The sequence below is a fragment of the Euprymna scolopes genome, chromosome 22, assembly GCF_053919585.1.
Source record: "Euprymna scolopes isolate OS-2025 chromosome 22, ASM5391958v1, whole genome shotgun sequence".
NCBI classification, from domain to species: Eukaryota; Metazoa; Mollusca; class Cephalopoda; order Sepiida; family Sepiolidae; genus Euprymna; species Euprymna scolopes.
Window position 1 is genome coordinate 6,690,656 of NC_136503.1, and position 24,713 is coordinate 6,715,368.

General features: G+C 32.5%; 1 protein-coding gene across 2 annotated transcripts in view; it reads right to left on the minus strand.

Moving 5' to 3' along the window:
- Nucleotides 1-10,493: 10,493 nt before the first annotated feature.
- The window catches only part of LOC145243872 (mitochondrial nicotinamide adenine dinucleotide transporter SLC25A51-like), a 104,993-nt gene continuing 90,773 nt past the window's right edge, over nucleotides 10,494-24,713 (minus strand). For both annotated transcript variants that reach the window (XM_080106944.1, XM_080106943.1), the window contains one exon: nucleotides 10,494-10,676. The gene's annotated coding sequence lies outside the window, so the exon portion shown is untranslated. The remainder of the gene's footprint in view (nucleotides 10,677-24,713) is intronic.

Genomic DNA, 24,713 nt, shown 5'->3' on the forward strand with positions numbered 1-24,713 from the left:
AAAAAAAATTTAAAAATTCTCAGATTTAACGGACTTAGAAATTAAACTGATTCTTTTGACCAGACATTCTCTCATCTACATTGACAATAAACATTGGACTTGCAAGGATACCCCCAATAATTTTGATATCCTTATTGGGATCTTCAGACTCGACGCAAGTTACAGATTTAGTGGAGATTTTCCTATTTAAGGAGCTTAAATATACTTTAAGCATATCCAAGGAGGTCTGTATAGAGCCAGACCTACGGAGTATAATAAAACTGAAGAAGCTTCATGATTTTAAAAAATAATTTTGGGCTTTCCATAACAGTTGAACCTAACTTCTTAGACATCTCACTTAATCTTAACTCTGAAACATACAGCCCTTACCATAAGCCAAACCTTACACTTTTATGTGTTCATAAGTTTCAAATCACCCTAATTCGATCATAAAATCCATAATACCGTCAATCTCTACTAGAATCTCTAGGCTGTCAGCTGACAAAGCGACTTACAATCAAAACTCCATGCTTTATAATAACACCCTAATGAATTTGAATAGACGGAGGAGATAAAATACAACCATAACAACCAAGAGAAGTGTCGATTCCCCTCATTATTTATGCATAACATGTCTCGAACTAAAAGAAACCATAAATCTACATATAATAGAAATAATAATGTCAACCCTACCATTTACAAGCGCAACAGCCTTCTCTCTAATCTAGATAAGTCTATCCCAAGAAAAAGAATGAGAAAAAATAATATTTGGTTTAATCCTCCACCCCTTCAGCTCTAATGTAAAATATCCCTAGGAGTGTTTCACTATCGTTTAAAAATCATTTAAGTACCTGCATAGGTATAGCACTTAACAAGAACTCTATCAAGATATCATATGCTACAATACCTAATTTAGCCCAGACAATTATAGCATCTAATGACAAAAAAATTAAAGATGCGCAGGCATGCTTATTCATATACTGTAATCAAGATACCATCTAAATCCCTCCAAGCTACCAATTTTTCCCAACTGCCAATCCCTGGACAATCAAATAACAATGAACTTGAATATCCTCTCTACCAATAAGCTTGCTAAATAATAACACTAGCAATATTAGTAGGCATAGTCCTTTGCCAGACAACTGCTATGATAATAATATTGACAACCCGATCAACAAGAATATCCATAATAATTCACACAGTTTCTACCCTAACTATAATAACAATGAAATACTAAATAACAGCAGCAGTAACCTCACTGTATCCAAAATATACACATATAGTGGATCTACTTCCACTTTAATAAAGTTGAGAATCTACAATCAAAGGTCATCATTTAATAATACAAACCCAAATAGTAGCCAGGAACTTCTTTAGCTACTCTTATAAAAAAAACCCTTAAATCTAAGAATATTCACTTCTCAATTAATTGGAATATTCTATGTCAATCCAAATCATACACCCCTGGCTCTAAATTTTATAACCTCTGCTTATCTGAGACAATTAGGATAATAACGTCTGAATTCAAGAATTTAATCAATACAAAAAGTGAGCTGATTTTCCAATGCAAACATAGGACAAAATATCAATATAGCAATTTTGAAATTACTTAACCCCCGCTTAAAATTAAAATGCCAAATAAAGCATTTTTTCTCCTTTATTATTAATTTTTTTTTATCCTTATTACAAGCTTTGTACATTTTATCCTTAATATTAAGGAAATGATGAATATCACTATTTTCTGTTATTTTTTTTTTATTTAATATTATTAATGAAAATGGTACGCCAATTTTATTTTAATTTTAGTATGTAGTATAATTAACTATATGATTTCAATATTTCCTTTTCATTAAGCATTTTATTTAAAGGTTTACTACTTTATTTACTTTAGTTCTGTTATTATTGGTTCACAAGGAGCTTTCACACAGGTCATCAAAGATCTTTCCTTGAAAATAACCTTTGGTGTTCCCTGGAAGGTGAGTGACAACGAATCTCCCCAGGTTTCCAGTACTCGCTACCTCTTTTGGTTAAATTGGCAAATGAATTTGCGTTATCGCAACAGCCGCCTACCATTGATTTCTTGCTGGAGCAGCCATTGGTCTTCACTGGAATTTGAGTGCTATAAGCCTCTCCAATAATGTCCCAGTTCTCTTCGCGCTTGTTCAGTGGAGGTCTGGTCAGTGCTCTCTCCTCGGTCTTTGCATCCTCCTTGACCCTTCTTGGCTATTTGGTATCATTCTTTTGGGGTGGGGGCGGTGATGGGGCAATGAGAGAAGATGGGGGAGGGGATAGCAAACTTTTAGATATGCAGCTTTAATGTTCTTGGTTCCATGTAATTCTTCTCCATGTTTTGTCTCTGTAGTAGTTTGTCTCACCACCTCATGTGGCTCATGTGGCTTAGTCTCTGCATTCAAAGGTTTTCCTTAACATTTCAGCTGTTTTTATTGTAATTCGTTGTATCTTTCCAGCCATTCCTCTGATTCCAATTTCTGCCATTCTTTTTTTTTTTAAGCTTTTTGGTATTGTTCCAAGTGCTCCTACTATTATAGGTATTATTCATCTGTTCTTCATCATCCATATCCGTTTCAGCTCTCTGGCTAGCTCTTTTCTTTCTTATTACAACATCCGGTCTTCTTACTTGGATGGGTTTATCTGTTTCTATGTCCATGTCCCATAGGATTTTGTGATTCTCGTTTTCAAGTACTGTTGCCAGTTTATGCTTGTACCATTTGTCTGTGCGTTTGAGATGCAGTTAATTTATTTTTATTTTTATTTCGGACTATTAGTCTCATCTTTATTAGTTGTTGTTTTTTGATCTTTTAGTGGTTTTTGTTTTGAATAAACAAAAACCAATAAAAGATGAAAAAACAACAACTAATAAAGATGAGACTAATAGTCCGAAATAAAAATAAATTAATATATATAATGCTCATCTCAAAAAAATGAATTCCAATTAAGGAATAATATATATATATACCAATCGGTACGGACCCGACTATGGAAGATCAGATAATAAATAAACGTGGATTTATAAGATCAAAAAATCCAACCTTAATCGCCCTTCAGGGCCCGTGGTGCAGTTGATAGACGTTGAATCTCTACAGTTCCAGATGAACATTGTCTGAAGATAGCGGTTTCAATCCCACCCAAAGCGTGCCAGAGGTTAATTGGTCAAAATGTGGTGAGACGACAACAACTACGGATGGCAGTGATGGCTGAGAATGCAGTTAGGAGATTCAAAGTTCATATCCGTCGCGGTTACCACCTGACGAAGGCCAGAGGAATAGTTGGCCGAAACGTTTTAGTGAGTAAACAAAAACCAATAAAAGATAAAAAAAAACAACAACTAATAAAGATGACAATAATAGTCCAAAATAAAAATAAATTAATATATAATGCACATCTCAAAAAAATGAATTCCAATTAAGGAATTATATATGAGATGCAGTTGTTTGCATAATTCCAAGTGTACTGCCCTCCCCACTTGGTCGTGCCTGTTCTTGTATTCCTTTTGAGCCAGTTTGCTGCGTTTGATTATTATATAGTTTCTCGTTTCGTCTCTTTGTCCACAGAGTCTGTATTTGCTGTTTTCTTGTGTTTTGTCAAGCTTTACTTTGATGTTGGTTCTTATAACGTTGTCTATGCAGAAAAAGAAAGAAGGAAAGAAAAAAGGAAAGAAGGCAGTTTGTAAAGAAGACTGTGTAAATGACACACAAAAAAAATAGCAAAGAAAAGATAATCATGGCAGTAAGGGATCATGAAAAATATCAGCAAAAGAGAGAGACCAAGAATGAGACAAGAAAAGAAAAACAGTAAGAGAAGCAACTACACGGAAGGTTTAAAAGAATGACAAAAGAGGCGAATGACGAAAAAACTTGGACATGTATGAGAAAAGGACATGTAAACAGAGAAATTGAATCCTTAATAACTGCAGCACAAGATAACGTGATAAGAACAAACATCAAAGCAAAACTCGAGAAAACACAAGAAAACAGCAAATGCAGATTGTGGACAAAGAGATGAAACGAAAAACCATACAGTAAGAAACAGAGCAAACTGGCCCTAAAAGAAAAACATATTGACCATCATTGTCAGGCACACAGGTGAGTTCGTGAATAATCTGAAGTAGGTCACAAGCAATGGAGGAATCGTGAAAGAACCTCCTCTCATTATCTGTCTTGTTTGAGTAGGCTAACCATTACACATTATGAACATTGAATAATGTATGAATATATATATGTGTGTGTGTGTATAGACCACTTAAAAATCTTTAAGCAAAAAAACTTTTTTTTTAAGCATAGATTTTACTCTTCTGACTTGAGGTTACCAATACTACAATCTAAAAAGTTATGGAAAAAAAAGCTACATTCCAAAGATTTATTTTTAAAATTTACATTTTTATTAAATTAGGCTTTTTACACATGATCAACATTATAAGATCAGAGACAAAAATTCTATTTAATTGTAAAAAAAGTATAGGAAAAGTTTATGAAAACAATCAAACTCCACTGCTTTTGATGACTTCAGAAATTCTTTGATGCTAGAAATAAGGATTTTCATTAAGGTGCGGGGGATCCTGCTTCAGTTTCTGAAGATGGTTTCACAAAGTTCATTTTTGTTGAATATTGTTTGCCGATAAACCTCTCTTGTTATCCATCCCCAAACATTTTCAATTGGGTTCAAGTCCGGTGCGCTAGGTGTATCAGAATTTTTGTAAGAATTTTTGACACCCCTAACACGAAACTGCAAATAAAATATAAAAAACTCATAATTTCTCTTTTAAAAGTGGGTTATTTATTTTCTTTATAGATTATACTTCCAAAATAAACTATTAAAGTTCTTTTAAAAGTAATAGAAATATTTTTTTTTTTAAACAGTAATGAAATTAATTGAATTTTACGAGCTATAAAAAAAAAAAACTTGTTTGCATACCTTATTTTGACGTCTGAATATCAGAACTTCGATTGTGTTTAATTATCCCGCTTTTGAGTTTTGAAGCGTGAAATTCGGTGAATATGTTAAGTAAAATAATTAATTTAAGTTAAGTAAAACAACAGAAATTTTTTTTTAATATTTATATGAAAAAAGCCATTTTAAAATCTTTGATAAATAAATTAACAATTTTTTTTTTAGTGAGCCGAATAATGCATGCCCATTATTAAACAAGGCATGCTTTGAAGAATCGATACAAAAAAAAAAAAAAAATCGATAAATATTGTGCCCTTTGTGTTAAAAATATCAGCATTTTTTCGATCCCATTTGAAAATGTTTGCCGCCTTTCGACTACAGTGGACCAAACGCGCTGAAATAATTTTTTTGTTCTGCTTTAAATTGCCCCCCCCCCCCTGCATTTTGGGGAGCCTGGCCCCCACACACATGCACATTAAAAACCAAACTCATACAAATGGTCACCCATCTGGTACTGGCCAGCCTTAGCGTACATTGAAATTTTCATCACTGAAAAATAAGTTGTTTTTTTTTGGTCTTCCGTAGTTTGCTTTTTATCAAGTACAAATGTAAACATTGTCTCAAATCGACGCGAAGTAATTGGTTGCCTATATGAATAAGTGGAATTATTTCAAATCCAGGTACTTATAATATTTTTGCATGTTCTCATAGAAAATCACCCTAAATCTTAGTTAGACAATAAATAAACAAATTAATTCTTTCAAAAACCTTTTTTCTTTTAACTATATACGTTTTTTGTGCAAAACAAAAAATGCCAATTGTTAACTTTGGGGGAAAATTTAACATTTAAAATTTAATTAAAAATAGTAGAAAAAGTTTTACATTATTCTGTTTTCTATATGATAAAATTCAGGGTTTTATCTTTCTGGAAAAAAAAGTTACTCAGAAATAATGGATTTTAATAAATGTAATTTCGTTTTTAAAAAACAACAACTTGATTTTTCAGCCATTTTTGGCGGTGTCTAGATAAAAGTATGCGAAGAACAAAGAGAGGTGGTGAGGAGGGTAGAAGAAAAAAATTAATAATAATCATGATAGGTGTTTATTTTCCAATATACTTTAATAATACAAAATGCTAAAACATTCATCAGTTTTGGGATTGAGTTTAAAAAGATGTTGTGTTCTAATTAGCAGGAATTTACAATTAATTTCACTTAGCTATCTAAACATTTCTCTCACACTATTTTGATTCAACCATCCACTAATATTTCTCAATGTCTCTGTGCACATATAGAAAAAGAAAGAGGAACTGAGATTGGTCTCTACACAACTGAATATGACATCAGTAAATAATGTTCCCATTCAGATGTAACTTTTATAAAGGGAATCGCACAAGAATGTTTTTTTTTTTTTTTTTTTTACCTATAATTTTAATGAGATTTAAATCAATGTGAAATTACACAAAGTTAAATTAATTTTCAAAAGTTGAGTAAATTACAATCATATTTAAATCCCCTAATAAGAGTCTAATGCGACAAAGTTAACGCACACATCAACTCAAAAATTTGATTGTGTAAATTCTGTTTTCATTAAATTTGCCTCATTGGTAGATTTGAGAGATCGGAACTCTTGCACTTACGAAAAAAATCCAAGGCAGTTCTTGTACCCTATGTAGGGTGGATATTTCAACTCTTCTTAAATTTATATCACAATCCCTTTATAAAATGTTTGATAAAACTATAGCTAAACAAAGTGAAATTTTTTTTTAAATTGATAAAAATTGCCTAACCTTGCTCCCAGACAACACCAGTTTTTTTTTTTTTTTTTTTTTTGCTAATTTTTAACATATATGCAAATAATGTATCAAAAGTCCACAGAAAAAAGTAATGTACAGAAAACTTATTTCCTATAAATTGAAAACTAATGAAACTAAGGTTGCTTTATCTAAGTAATAATTTAAAAAGTAAATTTTATCACTTAGCCTATAGCTTTTTTTTTTTTTTTTTTTAAAGGTATCATTAATTTACTTTATATTCTCTTCTGACGAGATTAATTTGTCGAATATCAAATGTACTTTTCTCGTAAACATTAATTCATCAACTCATTCATTCGGTTTTAATGTCATTCTAAAGATTGTCAGGAATTTTTTAATTTTTAAACACCTCTTTGAATTGATTGAGATTGTCAGACTGACTTCCTCATCTTGGTTGTTATAGTCACAACGTTTCGACCGTTTTGCCCTCCAATCTTTATCAGTTGTTTTGTATCGAATTTTTACTAAGTTCTTTGAATATTTCCACCTTTTAAATGTTTATCGCAAATAATTTGCAGACATTTTCAAATTCTTTAGAACTGTGTACTATTGTCCAAAGTGATTGTTTCTGATATCACAAATGTTGCAAAATTATCTAGTAATGCATTAATAATAAACTTCGTCATCAAAGTTTTGCATTTTACAACTTCAGGTCATTTCATGAAACTGTCATCATGAAACACTTTTCTTATTGGCCCAGAATAATCAAAGTGTAGTTAAGACCATGTTTTGATGGTCTTAAGCCATCAGATTTCGTAGCTTTTGCCACCAAAACACAATTCTTATCTGCTTTTATTGTATTATTTCCTTGTCCGTACGTGACTTCTCATGCATAATTTCATCCGACTCAATCCAGGATGCCTGGTGTGAAATTCTTTACGTAATTTTTGGTTATTACAGCAGATACGGCCACGAGGTCTCCATGCATCAATATTCTGTTGCATATCAAGAATACATTTTTGCATATTTGATTCTTTTTAGCTTCAGTAATAAATTTGTTGTATTTAGCTTTGAATCTGATCTCATCTAGTAATTCTTTTATCGTATTGAATAATACGTATTTGATATCCATTTCAGACGTTAATGAAGCAATTGCTCTTTCTTCTACTGGTTCTGTGGCTTTTGGTATTAATCTATATAAGCCATTCAATTGTGCTATTTACTTTAAAGGTAAATATACCATTTTTCATGAGTAGTTAAGTTATGGTCGCCCACCTGTGTAATCTTTTTTTGCAACCAAATATTGTTAGCAGGAATAACCTTCTTAGTGACACACAATATGGTTTCCGTTCTGCAAGATCTACCACAGATGTGCTGACGGTTATATCCCACAGGATTAGTAAATCTCTTGACAAAGGCTTCCTTTCTAGGGCAATTGCTCTTGACATATCAAAGGCCTTCAACAAGGTATGGCATAAGGGTCTACTTCACAAGATTTCCAGCTACGGTATAACTGGAAATGTTTTCTCAATCATTAAATCATTTCTCTCCGATAGGCTCATAAGAGTAGTGGTAGATGGACAAAAATCAGAGGCCTGCAATATAAATGCTGGAGTCCCTCAGGGGTCAATCCTGGGCCCAACTCTCTTCCTGATCTACATCAATGACCTCCCTAAACACATACTTAAATCATTCGTTGACATCTATGCTGATGACACGACCATCTACGGCAACACATCAAAGGCTGTAAATGACAAAGTTCTCTCTGATTCTCTCTCCTCTGATCTCGAGCGCGTGGTTCAGTGGGGGAAGACGTGGCTGGTTACGTTTAATGCATCCAAAACCAAGCTCCTATCCTTGCATCATCAACGCTCTGATCCCCATCTGGCATCAATTGTGATGGATGGCTCTCGTCTGGGTGAGACCCTGTGTTTTGACAAGCTTCTGGGTTTGACCTTTACTCCTGATCTGAAATGGAACACGTACATCAAGTCTGTTGCCATGGTCGCTGGAAAGATGGTGGGATCCTTCTACCAGAAGATATCTCACTACTGATGCAATTCTCTATCTATATAAAAGCCAAGTACGTCCAAGGATGGAATACTGTTGCCATATCTGGGCAGGAGCTGCTAAAAACAGCCTATCCTGCCTTGACAGAGTACAAAATAGACTTTGTGGCTTAGTGGGGGATGCCCTTTTCTCTACCCTGCAACCTCTCTCCCACAGAAGAGACATTGCGAGCCTATCCTTGTTTTATCGTTATTTCCATGGCAGGTGCTCATCTGAACTCCAATCTCTGGTCCCCCCTCACCAATCTTTCACGAAAAACACCCGTCTAGCTGAATCCACTGTGAAAAATTTCCCCCACTCTATATCTGTGCCTAAATCAAAACGCGGATTCCATGAACAAAGCTTCTTTCTTAGAACTGCACGCCTGTGGAACTCTGTTCCATCTGCCTGCTTCCCACCAGACTACAACTTGGATATCTTCAAGTCCAATGTTAACAAATTCCTAATCAACCGCCCCCTTAAGTAAACACTTCATCAAATCTCCACACTAACGTAATGTACTTGCAATAACCCTTATCCCTGAGTGGCTTCCGGGCCTTGATAAGTGGTGATCACTGTGTAAAAAAACAAAAAACAAAAAAAAACAGGTGGCGATTCGTTTTTAGGGTAAACGACCTTTTTATATGTAGTTATGAAATTGTTTTACTGCATAAATGAACAGTTTCGTTCTCAATCTGCAAATAATTTATATCTGTTGGATGCAATGTTCTTGACACATGAATTAAGTTAAATTCACCATCATTTTCTTCATTTAATAGCAACCCTTACGCAATACTTACATCACTCACGACATTTGTTTTTTAGGGTTAAAATGTATGACTGTTAAGTCTGAAGTCAGCAAAGTTTTTGATTTTGTAAACGTGTTTTTTGCATTTATCTGAATTTCACATTTTATTTTTAAGAACATGATTTAATGAAGTCCTTAAGATATGTATGCTTAGAATGTCACTATTATAATAATTAGCTATCCCCCCCTCTCCACCCACCCACATGACTATAAAGAAAAATGATTGTAAAAAATGTTCGTTTGTGTTAGCATATTTTTAATTGCTTCTGCCAGATTTGCATCTGGTCTTCTTTCGTTTTCGTTGATTACCTGCCTAAATATATAATTTTCACTAAAAAAAAAAAATCACATTTTCAAAATTTTAATTATTTTTATTTTCTTGAATAATTAAAAAATATTTTGCATATTCTTCTTAATTTTTGCATTTCATTCATAATAATATATCAAGGTATGCTGTAACAAACTCAACATTTTTGTAGCATCCATGAATTGTTGAAAAATTGTAGCTGCAACTTTTCTGCCATATTTAAACAAGTGTTTATAAATTGCAACACATTTTTCATCTTTTGTAAATAGTTTTAAATTATATTTTAATAGTTTTAAATTCTTTTTTCTTAGTTTCAAATAATTTTTTTAATAGTTTAAAATTTTTTTACTAGTTTCAAATAATTATTTTTACTAAGTTCAAATAATTTTTTTTTTTTTTACTAAACTCAGATAATTTTCTTTTTAGCGGGTTCAAATTATTATTTTTTATTTGCTAGGTTGAAATTATTATTATTATTTTTTTTTTACTAGGTTCAAGTTTTTTTGTTTTTTTTTAATAATTCCAAATTATTATTTTTGGCTTTTACTAGTTTAAATTTGTTTTATGTCGACGGTCATTTTTTAATTAGCACTAAAACATATCAATAAAGGATAAAAGGTAATTGCTGGCAGAAAACAAAAACGTGAATAATTTTAGATCATCATTCAAAAAATTTGAACAAAAACAAGTTTAGAAGTTTTCATTTTTTAATAAAAGATTTTTGAACCCCATCCCCCCTCTCCGAAAGTCGTCAATTTGCATATTTAAAAATGGTGACAATCATTTGAGTTTTGTTTATCTTCTTTGGTTCAAAATAATTCAAAACATGGGTGACGAGTTCTTTGGCATTCTCCTTGGACACCCGCAACATCCTGTGAGAAGAAAAAGATAAATCCTTTGAGTAAAAATGTACTAAAATTTTGAAAAATTAAATTATCGGGAAATCTTTTTAGATGTCATTAATGTTAAATATTGAAAAAAACTTAAGAAAAAAAAAAAAAAAAAAAAAAATGAAAATTTCTCTTTTTATATATTTTCTGCAAAAATTTGATTAAAAAAAAATTCTTTATAATCAGATCATCATGAAAAGGTCAGTATTTTTATAAAATCACTCCTGTCCTCAAACTAATTTTTTCCTATATATTATTTTTTGTGTGTAGGAATGGGTGGGTGGCTGTTGCCACCTGAGCTTAGGGTTAGTGTTAGGATTAACAAAGGCTTTCTCAATTTTTGTTTTTTTTCGTAATGAATACTCTTTAGTTATTAAAGACTTTAGCCACAAAAAACAAAGCAAAAAAAAAAAAAAATGGATTGAAGATGGGAATGAATCAATAAAAACAAAGTATCGTTTTCAATAATCGTTGTATTTTAGGCATACTTAATAGTTATAAACTTTTAGAATTTTGACGCATTTAATGAAAAAGTTTTCATTTTAATACATGATTACATTGAAATTATGTTGAAATTACTGCAGCACAACAATGCTCACTTATTTTGACGTTTTGTACGATTCGTACACCATATTTTCAATACACTGTGCATCGAAACATTAAATTGTGAACATTTCGTGCTTCCATAGATTGATAGACACAAAATAACATCCTAACACTTATAATGATATCATGTACAAAAATAAAATCTTTTTTTTTTTTTTTTTTGAAATAGTCCAATTGTTGATATAAAATCTGTATTCATTTGTGTTAAGAAAGAAAGCATTTTGTTTTCATGGCTACCAGGAGGAAAGAAGTTTTGCATTTGTAGATGAAAGGACTGAATTCGATTATGGTAACGGTTTTTGACATTTTTTTTCTCGATGACATTAGAAATTTGAATTAGAAAAGGAGAAAATGTATTGGCATCATTTTCTTTGTATTTTGAAATATGTTTGCGAGTGTGCGGAGGGCGGGTTGTAGTTCATTATCAAAGCAGAAAAGTCTACTATCACCAGAGGGTAGAGGGAGTTGAAATTATGCTCCTTTTCTTTCCCTTCCCCCTCATATTTTACTTCAAGTTCTCCAAGATCAATTTATATATGGTTTCCAGCTCCCAAACCATTTGCGAATAATCTAAATAATAGAACGACTGAAAACAGCGGAATCTTCGAAGAGAGTAGCCTAAACAGTGATGACTCGCACCAGATTAAAAAATTCAGAAATCTTCACTGCAGCTCGGTGCTCCTCGATAGCAATGAGATATGAGCGAGAGAATTGCGATGAAGATGTGGAAGTATCAGATAAATGTCTCTATAACGAAATTTGCCAAGAAGCAAGAAAAACGAAAAAAAAAAAAAAAAAAGATGCAGCAAGACCCAGGTACACCAGTACAAACGTTGGCATAATAATACTTGAAAAAATAAAGATTGAATGCAACAAAGGAAATAAGCTACTGGACAAAAGTTAAGAATTATTAAGAATTTACAAAAACTTTTAATTTACATTGTTAAAAACTTTATGGAGACTTTCAATGAGCAGTAAACATTCATTTATCATTAGGATTTTATTTTCAAGCAATATGGTAAAATATTCTACACACGATCGTACTCGAAAATGAATAGACAACCATGATATATAGAATTGTTTTAACAAAACTATTGCTATCAATCCATTCCTTGATGTCTTGATTTTGTTAAAACAATATATGAATGTTCAATTATGAATGATAATTTTGTAGTTTACAGTTTAAGTCATCTCATTTTGACTTAAAACTTATTGGCATATGAACGATTACCGAATTTTCAATTATATAAACCCAGTAAAATTCGGAATACTATAAATAAGACACACACACACACATATATATATATCATTATTATTTTTAATACCTACAGACACTAGTGTTTAATCCTTTTGGAAATCATCAGTGCAGGGAGTCATGATTATTACTGGTAGGGAGATTGGAACCTGGCAACAAAGCCATCTATGACTCCATTAGCAAGGAACAAATCATTCAGTCAACGTTAACTGTGGCGAGAATACAGTTGAAATTAACATTTAGATAAATTGTAAATGCCATTCAAAAAGGTCGACAGTGATCATGTGATTTTAACATCATGATCTGCACACGTAGGCTTAAATGACCAACTTATTTCATTTTAACGTGAAGTGCTTGACAATAAGAACCGAGTTCTTAAAGGGGCAGACATAATTATTATAATTATTTTTAATACCTACAGACACTAGTATTACTATATATATAATATATATATATATATATAATATATATATATATAATTTTACCCTGTTCATGAAACTTATCTGGGTTACTATATAAATCTAATTTATAAAACTCACTCTGTCTGTCTCCATATTTTCAAACTATCTCTTCCAAAACTAAGAGTGACAAAACGGCACTAGGGGCCTCAAATGATTGGATATTTTATAGACCACTCTTTTATGGGTATTTAGTTGGTTAAAATAGTTTTAAGCGGTCAAAATTGAAAAAATTGTTATAAATTTTATACATTCATCTTAGTTTATTTTTAATCAGTTTATATGTGTCACGTTGGTGCAGTGGTAACGTCACCAGCTTTGAATGTTACAGTTTTGCTTTTGGGTTCGATTCTAACTGATGCCACCTAATTTTTTTTAACTTTTGAAATCACGACTCTATAATAATATATATGAAATCTGGACAAATTAAAATATCATATTTAAGCGTATTTTACGAACGGGCAAAGCTGCTCCCCCACTAGTATATATATGCATATAGTAATCCAGATAGGTTTCACAAACAGGGTAAAATTCTAATGAATCCTCACTGTTTCTTTATAAAACGTGCTCCATAATACATAGAGCTCTTCATTTTGGCTGGAGTCATGAATAGCCAGACCTCTTTGAGCCAATACCTTTTTCTTACATCTTAGGTAGAATCTAGTGCAGAGTTCTGACTAAATATGTTTGCGAATGTGTAGCCAAATAATGTTTACATAAAAATATATATGTAAATAAGTATATTTACTGATGGATGTATCAACTTTTTTTTGTTAGATCAGAGGTTTTGACTTGCACCTTTAAACCATAGCATTATCTTTTAAAAATTTATGTTTAATGATATTCGGGTCTGTTTTAAATGAAAATCACATTTCAAATTGTTACCGACAAGTAGGTTTTATGATATGCCTTTATCATCCAATGTATTTCCTTATGTTTTCATTGTCGCCATGTTTGTTTTTGCACATGCATTCAATATATGCGTATGCAGAAAATTAAATGCGCAGAAAAAACTGAATGCGTGTGTACAAAATAAACATGGCGACCAATGAAAACAATAGGGAATATATTGGATTTAAATAAGAAATAAACCTGCTTTCCAATCCAATGGTGCCCCATTTTGGGAGGAATAAACATCCCAATATGAGGCACTCTGGATTGATATTTTTATTTAAAAAAAAAAAAAATTATTTAAAATGTATTTTGTTTAAATATGTTTTGTTCTTTACATTAAAAACTTACCTTGTATTTGGTTTAAATAGTTTTATTAAAAAGTTTTGTAAATAAAAAAACAATGCACTTTACATAAAACATACGTTCGAGCTTTTGCGACCAAGATGTCTTATTTCATATGTTTACAGAGGTCATGTGCAAATGTCAAGGTCAAACCAGTGTCGCTCAAAATCTTTGTTTTTCTTGGTCAATTGGGGTCTTTATTTTTGTCTTGAACTGCTTTTTCACACAAGAATTTTAGATGCAAGAACATTCAGTGAATTTTAAGAAAAGATAGATACGATTATTTTATTTATTCATTTTTTTTTTCAAACAAAAAAAATGTTTTATTTTTCAATTAGTTTATTTGGTGTAACAATGTTTAAAGTTTTATAACGTTAATAACAAAAAATATAAACATTAGCATTACAAAAAAAGAATATTTTGTTTTAAATTTACAATTTCTCTGCAATTATTGTTGCATTTTCCTTTTTTTGTAAGGTTAAAACATTCAAGGAATTGAAAGAAAAGAAAAATGCGACAATTAAAAAAAATTTTTTTTTTTCAAAGACTTAAACTTCATGATTGTAAAGTTGGTAACAAAAATGTAAAACGATTTTGTAATTTTTCTTAAACAAAACATTTGAATAATTGTAAGAAAAAAAAATGATTTTTTTTAATATGCTTATTTACTTTAATAAATGTGTAGCATTTATTTAATCAAACAAAAATTCTTACTTCGATTTTTTAATGAATATTTAAGAGTTTAAAAAAATTAATATTTTCTCAGAAATTAATGAATAATAACTTAACAGTTCTAAAATTCAAAAATATAAATTTGAACAATATAATAATTACAAATCTAGTAGATGATGTTGCCATTTTTTTTTTTTTTTTTTTTTTTTTTTTTTAATCGGTGGTGCCAAAGAAATTCCTGGCGGTGGCTTTACCATATTTCTCATAGTCGCAGCTTCCTATTCTTACAATTAGCATCCAAAATTCTCGAAAAATAAATGAATTTTTAGTAAACTAGAGTTACTTCCCTTAAAACAATTAGTAAAAATTCAGAATAACTGGAAAATTTAAGTAAGAGTAATTCTAGCAAGCACCAACCTTACAAATCAAACTGTAAGGTAACTATGGATAAATGTGGAATATTAAAAAAAAAAAAAAAAAAAATCATACATTAATTTTTTTTATGGTTCAAGTTGTAATTTCTGTTATTTCTTTTAATAAATTATTAAGAATATGAGAATTTTATCAATTACCTCCCTTGAACATTTTCATCCTTTGTCGTTTCATCACCCAAGGGATTAATTTAAACAAAAAAGAGAACCACAATTTTTGATCAGTAATTTTAATGCATTGAAAATAACAGAACAAACTGTTTTTAATAAGGTCAAAGGTTTCTACACAAAAGAAGAAATTGAAAATTTATACCATGAAAAACTGCAACTTGATTTTATGCAAAATCCAATCAACAGTAATTTGATTTTTATTATTCCGTATGAAAGTATAGAAATAAGTGACCTATTATTTTGTTATTTAATTTACACGTGTGTTTACGGTATGCATAAAAAAAATTGTAAATTAGATGAAAAGGGAGTCACTTTTTCCTTAAATATTCGCCACAAAACAAAAAATAGTATAGAGAGAAAGACATTTGGGCCAAGCTCAAAGTGTAGTATCTGTTCTTCAGATGCTGCCCTTCAATTTTTTGTTCTCTTTCAGTGGAGAAGTCCTTCATGACTGAGACAATTTTTAATTGTAAATAGGAACTATGAGAAATGCAAGTTGTTATATTGTCAGATAACAGTTGTCTGTCTTTGTAACGTCAGGGGGGTAGTGCAGAAAGAAATCTCTGAAGACTCACATACAAGCCGTCTTCATCTCACGCACACACTAATGAGAGGCAGGCGAACAGAGATGAATTGCTACTCATAACCATACATGCACTAACAAGAACAAGGTAAACCAACACACATACACAATGCCATGCTGTCTAAATATAACTTACACATGTTATTCACACTATAAGCATATTGACAAACACTTTTTTTTTTTTTTTTTTTACAAGGTGGTCACCACTTATCAAGGCCCGGAAGCTACTCAGGGATATTCTTGTGAATTCTTACTCAATTTTCTCCACCAAACACAAATTTGCATAAATAAATATTTACTGATTGAAAATGACTTTTATATCCTCATAAAATTTATATCCTCATAAAATTTTGCTTATAAAAATATTTTGTTATAAAATTTCGTTTTGGTTCGATGTATCATTTACAAAACTGTTTGTTAACCCTTGCTAACTAGTGACCCTAATATTCCTCAATGTTTCATTTAATTCCACTGTTGCAATAAGTAATGCCCCTGACCCACTTCCCATAGCAGTAGAGTAACGAAACTTGGCACAGTTATTAGTCTTTCTCTACATAGGAACCACCCAGAGTTATTCATTTCTCCCATCGTTTGATGCAGCTCTGGAGACCGTTTTTGTAGAACACCCCAGGTTGGTCCTCCAACCACGACATGACTTCAGAAATCAAGGCTGCATCATCTGGGAAATGCTTTCCTTTCAAAAACAACTTCATGGCTGGGAAGAGGTGAAAGTCAGAGAGTGCAAGGTCAGGAGAGTAGGGAGGATGAGGAAGGATTTCATAACCACATGCCCGTGCTTCTGATCTGGCGACATGCGAGTTGTCAATCGGAGCGTCGTCCTGCAGGAGGAGGGTACCTTTGCTGATCTTGCCCCGCATCTTAATTTCCTCAAAAGTGAAGCATAATAGGCTCCTGTAATTGTGATACCCTTTGCCAGGAAATCTGTCATCACTACTCCGTCCTGGTCCCAGAAGACTGTGAGCATGACCTTGCCTTCTTTAGAGATGGTGAGTCCAAGTGCTTCCACTGCATTGACTGGGCTTTGGTCTCTGGATCATAGTGATGGACCCAGATTTCATCCTGTGTAATCAGTCTTTTGAAAAACTTTGTACTCATCTTCTTGGCACATCTCCAAATTCATCCTTGAGCACTCAAAGCGTTCTCGCTTCTGGAATGGTGTGAGCAACCTGGGAATCCATCTGGCAGACACCTTATGCATATGGTTATGAATGATAGTTTCCACAGACCCTGTACTAATCTTGGGATATTTGGCGAATAGTAATGCGGCGATCTTCCAAAATGGCAGCCTCAGCTTGACGGACAGATGCTTCATCAATGGTAAAAGGGGAGGGGCGACCAGGTCTGGGAGCTGTTTCCACAGACTTCCGGCCATGTTTGAATTCACAATGCCAGCGTTTTACAAGGTCATATGATGGGGCATTATCACCATAAGTTTCTTTCATTTCATTAAAAGTCTCCTGTGGTGTGCATCCTTTCAAATACAAAAGCCGGATCACTGCTGGATATTCAACAGGCTCCATTTCACACCTGACTCAGTCCAAACACCTGTAAAACAGAAATCACAATTAGTTCAGAGTTGTAATTTGCCACATAACCCGTAGAGATATAAATCATTGCACATGCAAAATTTCAGCTAGATCAGACAACTTGAAGTGGGTCAGGGGCATTACTTATTGCACGCCCCTCGTAGAGACATGTCCACATCTATCTTTCATTTTCTTCCTTTACTAAACGTAACATTTATAAACAATTTATATTGGTGTGATTCTTGGAAGTACCCAAAGATGCTTTTATTATCCGAAATGGTACTACCAAAGACAAGGACCATGCCACAGGTGGCGCTTTTGCAATCATCATTCGTTCATGGGAGATAACTATTTTACTAAACGATTCCTACAAATTTTCATATGAGAATTTGGGACACTAATTGCAGTTATTTTTTAATTTTTATTAAGAAAAATCAATTTGTTTATAATATCATGTTAGCTGATATTTAGATTTGACAATGGATGCCCTGGAAAAGTGACTTCTGATTAAGAAAAATGCTTTTTTTAAAAAATTATTTTATTTAATGCAACAAAGTTTTAACATTACAAAAAAAAACAAAAATTGCTATTTCTTTGACTACATTTTTTTTTTATGAAGAGTAGACAATGCATCGTGGATGCGTTATCAACAACTCCCGTTACTCTCGCTCCTCCTAATTTGTCCTTTAGTCCTCATTTTTAATGAGTAATTTTTCTGACAAGGGAGAAGAAAAAGCTGTATTCTAGGTTGGCAGTATTTTGCGTGAACAGTCGCCTGAGATGTCGGAAATTTTCTGTTTCTAAATCCATCCTTGTAGCTATGTCACTAATAAGGATGCTGGAAGTAAATGTTTCAACTGGGCTGATGTTATCTGCCTGATAGTCAGGAACCCGAACCTTGGATTAATCACTAAGGAGGCTGTCCTATCAGCAGGTGCAAAGTACTGGGGCTGCTGTATTGCCATTTGGTGAATGGATTCTGGACGATGCAGTAGCTTCTGGTGGGGTTCTCGATGCTATATTAGTGGGTAATTGTTACGCCTTTATCCTATCATGTGTTACAAAAAAAAAAAAAAAAAAAAAAGAAAATATTTCTTCATTTCTTTTTCCTTCCCTCTCTGCCCTGTTCTAAACAAGTCTGCCGACCTATTCCCCAAATTCCAAAACTCCATCATGAAGTTTCCAGAAAAATTACACGATTAAACCAGGATCTCCAACTTCCAACGTAGACCCCACTACCAGGTCTCCAATATCAGGGGTCTACATTCCAACCTTCCAAAAATTGAAACCCAATTATAGGAGACTAAACCAGACCTATTATTCCTAAGTGAAACTGGCATTGGACTGATGCGTTTATAATTAAAGGATACTCTAACTTAACATCCAAATCTGACCCCCGAGATCGTCATAGGCATGGAATATTTGTCTACATTAAAGATGGCTTTCCATGTGATAGAGACATCTCCAGAGAAGATCCTAATTTACCCGATATGTGCTTTCAGGTTGCACTTGCTCACACGACTGCATTTATATTTACCCTCTATCACCCCCACAACAGCGGAGTTACTATCTTTAAAAGCATATCTGAGAAAATTGACCACATCCTGTCTGTTCATCTTTCGGCTAACATTCACGTCTGTGGAGACTTCAATGTTCACAATGTGGAACGGTTAACCCACTCAAACAAGACAGATGATGAGGGCAGGTTCTGCCACAATTTCTCCATTGCTTATGACCTCACTCATGTACCCAACACTGATAATCAGTATGCAAGTCACCTAGAACTTTTTCTCACAAGTTGCTCTGAGCTATGTTCATCTTCCGTTCTGTCCCCACTGTGATCTTCAGACCACTCTGTTGTATCAGTTAAGATAAAAATAAAATGTAATAAGTTCTCAGACATACCTCTCCATCGTACAGTATATCGATACTCTATGGCTGACTGGGATAGCTTCCATACATTTATATCAGATCTACCTCTGCATTCTATGTTTAAACAGGATATGCCCTCTATAGTATCAGACCTAACAGAATGGTTAATTGTAGGTATAGACCGTTTCATACCCTCAAAAAAATTCCAGCAAAGACCTACTGTGGTTCTCTTCAGAATATGCTGCTGCCATTGCACACAGAAATCACCAGTTTTGGCAAATAGCAAACAGGATCCTAAACAGATGCGTGTGCTCTATCCCAACTATTATCAATGGACCTGAGGTAATCTCATCAGCATCAGACAAAGCCAAACTCTTTGCCAAGAATTTTTCAGCTAATTCTACGCTATGCGACCAAAGCTGCCAACCCCCGGTATTTCCTCCTGTATTAGAAAACATGCTATTCAAACATAAATATATGCTCGTGATGTTACCAAGCTAATCAAGAACCTTGATTCCAGTAAAGCAACTGGCCCTGATGACATTCCAATTATAGTGTTCAAAAAGCTCCAAACAGAACTAGTTCCACTACTTACAAAGCTGTTTTAGCATTGTCTTAAGGAGAATTGCTTCCCAACACCCTGGAAAATTTCAGCAGTATGACCTGTATTTAAGAATTCATGCGATTGGTCATCTCCCTCTCAGTGCAGATCAATAAGTCTCCCGTGCGTCATGAGTAAGTTGCTGGAATCTGTTAAATAGAGAAGTAGTCAACCATCTGAGCAAAAATAACTTTCTTCGTGACATGCAATATGGTTTCATTCTGCTAGATCTACAGCAGATGTGCTTACGGTTATATCTCATAGGATTAGTGAATCTCTCGACTAAGGCTTCTTTTCTAGGGCAATTGCTCTTGACATATCAAAGGCCTTTGATCGGGTATGGTATAAAGGTCTACTTGACAAGATCTCCAGCTTCGGTATAGCTGGAAATTTCTTCTCAATTATTATTTCTCTTTGATAGGTTCTTAAGAGTAGTGGTTGATGGAAAGAAATCAGCTTATAGTATTATTGCTAGAGTCCCATCAGAGGGTCCATCCTGGATCTAATTCCTGATCTACATCAATGATCTTCCAAATCACATTCTTAGATCATTCATAGACATTTATGCTGATGACACTACCATCTGTAGCAACACATCAAAGACCGTAAATGGCCAAGTTCTCTCTCCTCTGATCTTGAGCAAGTGGTACAATGGGGAAAGAAGTGGCTTGTTACTTTTAATGCATCTAAAACCAAGCTTCTATCTTTACATCATCAACACTGATCCTCATCTGGCATCAATTGAAATGAACGGCTCTCCTCTTGTGGAGGCTCCATGTTTTGACAAGTTTCTGGGCTTAACCTTTATTCCTGATCTGAAATGGAACACTTACATCAAATCTGTTGCCAAGATCGCTGGAAAAATGGTGGGATCATTCTATCGATCCAGTAGATCGATCACTGCTAATGCAATTCTCTATATAAGAGCCAGGTACGTCCAAGGATGGAGTATTATTGTTACATCTGGGCAGGAGCTTCTAGAAGCACCTTATTCTGCCTTCAGAGTTCAAAATAGACTTCATAGCCTAGTGGGGAATGCTCTTTTCTCTTCCCTGCAACCTCGCCGCAATTTCCTTTAATAACAATTAAATTATTACATTAATAAAAGTCGTTGCAGCTTTTTTTCTAATTACAATGCCTCTGCAATTATCTGATTTTCCTACTTTTTGTAAAGATTTTGTTATTCATGTGATAAAACTCTTATATTAAACTTTTTTTTTTTTTTATTAAACAAAATATTTGAGTGTAAAAAAAAAAATCTAAAATGCAACAATTTGTAATTTTTATTAATTGTTATAAAACTTTATTTAATGTAATAAAGTAGTTGAATGTTTCAATAAAATAACTTTTGTAATGTTAAATGTTTCAGCATCAAAAATTCTTGTGAAAAAAAAAAAAAAATGAATGAATAGAAAAGGAAAACTCAATGATTTTTTGTCATTAATAAATTTTCTAACATTAAATGTCTTTCCTTTTCTTACTTGCAATTAATCAGAAGTGATTTTTTCCAGGCTATTCATCATCAAACCCAAATTTCAGCTGACCTGATATTGTGAACAAATGGCCTTTTCTTAATAAAAATAGTAACTCTGCAATTAGTGTCCCAAAGTCTCATGAAAATTTGGAAGAATTGCTTAGTAAAATAGAGTTATCTCCCATGGACCAATGATGATTGCAAAAGCGCCCCACAGGTTAAGTAAAAAGTACAACCAAGAACAATTAAAAACATCTTTTTCAAACATAACTCAATCTCGGCACTAAAACATACTCTTAAATGTAGTTTTTGTTTTAAAGACTATAGAAAAAAAAATCAATTCGGGTAACTTGATTATGTAGTAGAGCTGACATCTATTCAATGCAGCCGCCTTCAACCTCAATACAGGCCTGGAACTGGGAGCATGCCTTTTCCACAAGCGCTGACGGGAGCTCGACAAATACTTAGCAGATGGCGGTGATCAGGCTGGCCTTGGTATTGTGGGAGGTCATGTTGGTGATGTTCTCAACATATGACCAAATGAAGTAGTTCAGCGGGTTCAAGTTGGGGGAGGAGTGGGGCGAGTAAGAGAAGTCGTAACACTGTCTGAAGCTAAGCATAAAGTTAAAAAAAAACAAAACTTTTCGTTTTGAATTGAAAAATAAAATTTAAGCTCTTCAAACTAGTTTGTGTGGAAAAATATGCATTTAATATATTTTTAGATTAATTGTATACTTTTTATTGAAAGAAATTCTTTGTGCAAAAAAAAAAAAAAAAAAAAAAAGGCATAAAAATCAAAACGAAAAATAAACAAACAAAAACCTCAAATTATAATGTTGTTTATTTAAAAGATTGAATATTAAAAATAAGATGTTGAATACATTTGTCAAAAAAAAAAAAAAAAAAAAAAAAAAATGTAAAAATATTACCTTTGCAATAACAAATTTATTTATCAAAATAAAAATGAAACAAAAAGAAAAAAAAAATTATTTAGCAACCAAAAGTACTGGAGACCAAAACTAAAACGTTTTGTTGTCCAACACAAGATGGACAACGTTTCAACAAAATGATAAGGAAGCAAGTACTGTAAGGATGACTTTGAAACGTTCAAGAATATAACCTACTTAAAAATTAATCATGTCTGCCTGTAGCTGATAGGAAAGCGGACAGAAAATTTCTTAGAGTGATTTTTTTTTATGCATATTTTTGCTGTTATTTCCAACACCATTATGCATTGAAAAAAAAAAAAAAAAAAAAAAAAAAAACCCCACACACAACCATTTATTTTAACAACGATTTTACAAGTAATGCACCGCCCACTTCCTTTTGTTTTTTTTTTGGTTTTTTTTTTTGTTTTTTTTTTTTTTTGGGGGGGGGGGGTTCAACTGCTGAAACTCATTTAGCTCAGCAGAAATTTATCTGTTACTAATCCAAATAGTTCAGTAAAAAATCAATGGTATGCAACATTGGATAGATATATCCAAACAATAGTTTTATGCAGATTTTTAAATTTCAGGTGTTATTTTAATCAAAATTTGTTATTGTGGATAAATGTATCTTGCAAAACAAAATGTTCATTATTTAAACAGTATTTAGAGAAATATTTAATTATTTCTCATAAATTCTGTCCGGATTTTTAATTTTTTGAAATTTGATAAAAATGTGAATGTCTAATGAAACTAGCTCTATATTATATTTGTTTGTGTTTCCCTTTCTGGCTGAATTTTATATAAACCTTTGTGATAAGGTGAAGTGAACTAAGTATTATAATATCTGTTTGATGCACAATTAATGGACTAATATGGATTTATATTTAATGCAAAAATGAGTACAAATTTAACCATATTCAACCATCAATTTGCCATAAAGAACTAATTATAATCAATGGGCTATAACTTTTGATTGTTTTTAATGGACTAAAAAGTCTAATATTTATTATCATATGCATTTGGACACTTTATTGAGCTGGAAAAATTAAAATTTCTGAAGGGAACGAAGTTGAAATATACAGACAATTCAGAAGATATTTTTCCATGTTGGACAACAATGAAGCTTCACTGCCAATTCTTTAACTGAATGCAATTTTTTTGTAAGCGATTCTGCCAGGGGCTTTTTATCAAACTCAATTAGACATTCTGATCAATCATCTTTCATGATTTATAGGATTCAGAAATGGAAATTTTGCCAACTTCTGAATGTTATTTCATTCAAGCATGCTTCTCCATAAATCGAGTGAATATTTCAAATTGCTTCACTCACAGATTTTTATTTTTTTTATTTTTTATTCTTACTCAAACGCACCTCACATGCTTCTTATAGATTATGCTTAGATGGCATTTAATAGTGAAGTTTTAATTCTTTCATTTTACAGAAAAAAAAGTAAAGTGTTCAAATATTATGTAATCCCATTAGACTTTCCAACTTGCCATTAAATTTCCAAGAATTAAAACCCAGACAGAACTTATCGGATGATTTGATAGAATTAACTTGGTACTTATTCAGAAAATGACAGTCTTTTTTTTTTCTGTGGATGTTGGATCATTATATTACGGCAGCTTACGCAAATTGACGGAACATGATGAAATGTGGCAGATGATAGTTATTTAGACGAAAATATTTGTTTTAATCATGCAAAAATTTAAATCATTAACATTGAAGTCATTTTAGTAAAGCCGTCACAATGAATTTAGCAAGTTTGCAGATTATGTTACAGTCGCCGGAAAAAAAAAAAAAAAAAAAAAAAAAGTTTCATTTTGCGGTTTACAAAAGCTGCCAAAATATGCCGATGTAACGCCCACAAAAAAAAAAAGAAAAAGAAAAAAAAAAAGTGGGTCATTCACTGCATTAAAACCTTTCAATACAAAATTTACTTTTTCACATTGATTTGTTTGTATAAAATGAAATATTAATTCAAAGAATTATTTTATAAAATGTTTTCAGCACTAATTTGTTCACCCAGGTTAGTCTTGCTAATTTTAATAACTGTCCTGTGAAGAGTGAAGCTAATTTTGCCAAGACATTAACTATCAGTTCATAATAATGATGCTGACTAACAATTAGTAAACCACTTACATTTTGTTGTACGTGAACATTATTGCATTAGATGTTTATCT